The sequence below is a fragment of the Chinchilla lanigera genome, unplaced genomic scaffold (assembly GCF_000276665.1).
Source record: "Chinchilla lanigera isolate Chin_1 unplaced genomic scaffold, ChiLan1.0 scaffold00067, whole genome shotgun sequence".
Taxonomy (NCBI): Eukaryota; Metazoa; Chordata; class Mammalia; order Rodentia; family Chinchillidae; genus Chinchilla; species Chinchilla lanigera.
The window spans coordinates 11,312,766-11,316,643 of NW_004955468.1; the positions used below are offsets into that span (position 1 = coordinate 11,312,766).

Sequence of the window (3,878 nt, forward strand, 5' to 3'; positions counted from 1 at the left end):
TGAGACAAGGAGAAGGGAAACTCTCAGTAAAGACCATGTTTGCCTCCTAGTAACTCTGTCTAGCTCTGTCTCAGTACAGATAAACTCTGGTGGAAATATCCACATAACAAAATATTCCCATAATCTTCCCCATAGAGGATACTAAATAATATACCACAGTTATGCTTATATTAATATAAGTACTTGGGGGAGTATGAAGTTTGCACTATTTATTAGAATGAAATTTAATGGCATTTAGCTTGTACTCCAGAGTCAATACAGCCAATACTGAAGACAACTTCAGGGCCACTGTAGCTACTCCATAAAAATTATGATTCACAAAAGCGTTTGCAGGTTAAAAACTAGAAGCATCTTTATGAAAAGTGTATCTACATTTAAAAAGTTATAGAAAAAACCCACCAATATGCTGTCTTCCTTACTTAGGCTCTAGGGAACAACAGAGATTTTCAGCTTGACTGTACAGAGGAAAAAAAAATACACATAGAAATGGATACTACTTAAGAGTTATTATGGCAACAAAATAAAAGAGAATTTTTGTAAAGTTTTTCACTTTTCAATCAGCAAGAATTGAGGAAATCCTTTCTCAAACGACTATCACAAGAAGTGTGATTTGACTCCTGAAATTAAAGCCTTTTCTTTTATAAACAAAGAGGGAAATGAAAGCTGCTACCTCTGTAGCTAGTTTTCCTAAGACCTCTCCCACCCGTGTTCTGCTGTCTCTGTTCCACTTTCCTTTACCAGACTAGGTCAAGGATTTGACTCTCAGAGATTTCAAGCAAAGTGAGGCCAAACAAGTTTTCAAAACCAAAATCTCCAGGCACAAAAACAAGTAGGTTTAATTGAGCTTGCAATAAATCTTGTATCTGGCAAAAGAAAAAAAAAAAAAAAAAAACCTACATTCTGCTATTGCTAGAAAGTGATAAAGAAAAGTTCCCCTACACTACTCTCAACAGATGTTGTATTTTTAAATGTGTGTATTACGGCCTGTTTGTGTGTGAGTAGACGCATATTATATTCCACTAAATGTCTCCTGGTGTCTTGATTACTTTTCTCTCGCAACAATATTCCCAATGCCCAAAATTAAGGAAGGAAAGGTTTATTTAGCTCACAGTCTGTGAAAGTTTCAGTTTGCAATCAGGTGGCTCCAAAGCAGGGTGGCATGGCCCAGGGGCAACAGTCCAAGGTGGCAGAAAATAGCAAAAGCAGCAAGAGCAAAAGGGGGGGAATAAGAAGCCTCTTTTCCTTCCTTATATTGTAAGCAGGCTACCCCCACCCAGGAAGCATGTAGCACTCACATAATGTCCACGCCCTCCTCCTGCACAGGCTCAGGATAATACAAAGTAAGGACCCGGCCCCTGCTCAGTCACTTAGTTAAACTTCTAAACTTCTCAAGTTGACACAGTGAGCAACATCCCAGAGAGGTAAGGGCTTGTCCTTCTCACCCCGGGATGTAGAACTGCTGAGTCACTCTAAGCTCCTCAAGTTGGCACAATGTATCAACCATAACACCTGGCAAAGCAATTCAATCGTTTTAGTAAAATACATTCTGCCCATAGTTCCTTCCCCATAGGGTACTTTTGACCTCCTCAGACTGTAAATAACAGGGTTCAGCAGGGAAGTGATGATGGCGTAGGTTATAGGAAAAGAAGGTCTTTTTCTACTGAGTCTTGTTATGTAGGCTTCAGGTAGGTGATGGAGATGCAGCAGGAGAGGACACTGACCACAGTGAGGTGGGAGGCATAGGTGGCAAAGGTGTCCTTCTACTCTTTAGCTGAGGGAATTTTAAGGATGGAAGAGATGTTGCAGACATAGGTGATGTAGATAAGTCCTATAGGCGCAAGAATTACAAATGAATTTACACCATAATTGATGACCTCATTAATAGTTGCATCAACACAAGAGAGTTTCACAACTGTGCAAATGTCAGGGAAGAAGTGATCCACCACATCCCCACAGAAAGCCAAATTGAACGTGGCTGCCACGTGGAGAACGGCCCTAATCATTCCAGTGTCAAAGGACCCACACACTAAGCTGGTACACATTCTTTTGCTCATGATAATTGTATACCTCAGGGGCTTACAGATGGCTGCATAGCAGTCATAGCCCATTGCTGTGAGCAGGAAGCAATTGTTAGTGGCCAAGTTGACCAAAAAAAGAACATTTTTGTTGCACAGCTTGCCAAGAAGATAGGCTAGTTATAAAAAATGAGACCCAAAAGCATTTGTGGGACAATGAGCAATTTTTACTCTATCTCTGAACGAGCAAGCATGCTCAGGAAGCAGTTTATGGGAGTTTTCAGGTGAAAGTCAATGCAAGTAATAGTCACAGTGATGGTGTGGCCAGCCAGAGTTAAAAAGTAGATGGTTAGGAAAACCACAAAGAGGGTTATCTGATGATTTCCAAAGCTAGCAAATCCCAAGAAGATGAATTCTGTTACTTCCATGAAGTTCTTTCTCTGCATTCTGCTATCAGGCTGAGAGCAAAAAAGGGAGTCATCAGGGGGAAGGGTCTTGTCAGCAATTGGATTTCCAAACAGGGGGAAATGGTAGTTGAACTGAAAGAGTGAGCCTGATTCCTCTTTTGTGAGTTGCAAGCTTATGTTTAGGGTCCTTGCACATGAAAAAAAAAAAGGAAACCTTTGTATGTCTCTTTGAACATTTCCACCCTAGAGCAAACTACTTCCCAAAAAGGGGGAAAGAATTCTGAGAACATGCTCGCTTCATAGATACCAAAGTGATGTCAGAAAGGGAAACAGATGAAAGCAGAAAGTCATGCTCTGCTCCAACCAATAATATATCCACCATTTAAATCCTCTTAACAAGAAGGAAAACCACTAAAGTACAAGTCAAGTAAAACCATAAACATAAGTTTGTGGGGACAAAATGATACAGCAATATGAAGTATTCAAAGGAGACAGACTGAAAAATAGCAGCCAGATTGGGTAACAAGGTCACCAAGAACCTTTGACACAGTGCTCAGCTGAATTCTGTAGGTTAAAACTTGATTTCAGAGAAGTAATATGGCCCAGATATGTCATCATGCCCTCAAAGGCAAACAGCTATAGAACAACTTGTGTCATGATCTGAAACAGATCACTTGAATTCCAACAAAGACATATTTTTTGCTGATTCCAGTAGTCCTGAGTGAAGTCCGAAAGAGGGTTGTGATGGACAAAAAAAGAGTTTAGTTTCAATGTTTTAGTTTCAACAGAAAAGGATTATGACACCTGAGGTAGTGTGGACAGGGGAATAAAAGTGATACAGTCGAACAGAGGAGGGAGTCAGCTAATTGGGGCCCAACTGACATGTAGTGAATAACCAGGTGTAATTACATGAGACAGAGTACACTGAGCCCCTTTGTTTAAAATGTCTAAACTGTATGGAAAGTATCCTGTGGTTCTCTATAGTGACCATTTTGTTATTCTCTCTTCATTTTCAGAACTACTGAAATACACTTCTACTCTCACCCACTGTAAGTCCTTGAAAGGGGGTTCTGCCATGTTTGCACCCACGAAACCATCTGCTCAAATGTCACTCAACAACATCCACTGCTCAAGCTGTCATTTTTCCCTCTTTTTCTCATCTTCCTCTGCTTTGTTTGCACTTTTGACCTCTGTCTCATAGAAACATTCTCTGACTTTACTTCCCAAGACATCATACTATTGTTCTGTCCTCCCAGAATTCATGCAGTTATCTTCCACGAATCTGCTCTTCTCATTTTTTTCTCTTAGTTCTAGCTTAATTGCTTTCACATTTCCATTTCCTTAAATCTCTGAGTTAGCACTCTTTTGACTTTTCTATTTGTGTGTCTTGCAATCACAATAAATTATGCATTTTTGAAAACAAACATGAATCCTTCTCAACTTTTGTCTTCCTCAG

At 40.0% G+C, this 3,878-nt stretch overlaps 1 pseudogene; it reads right to left on the reverse strand.

Annotated features, from left to right (window-relative positions):
- Positions 1–1,670: 1,670 nt before the first annotated feature.
- On the reverse strand, positions 1,671–2,461 carry LOC102003430 (annotated as a pseudogene).
- Positions 2,462–3,878: the final 1,417 nt, after the last annotated feature.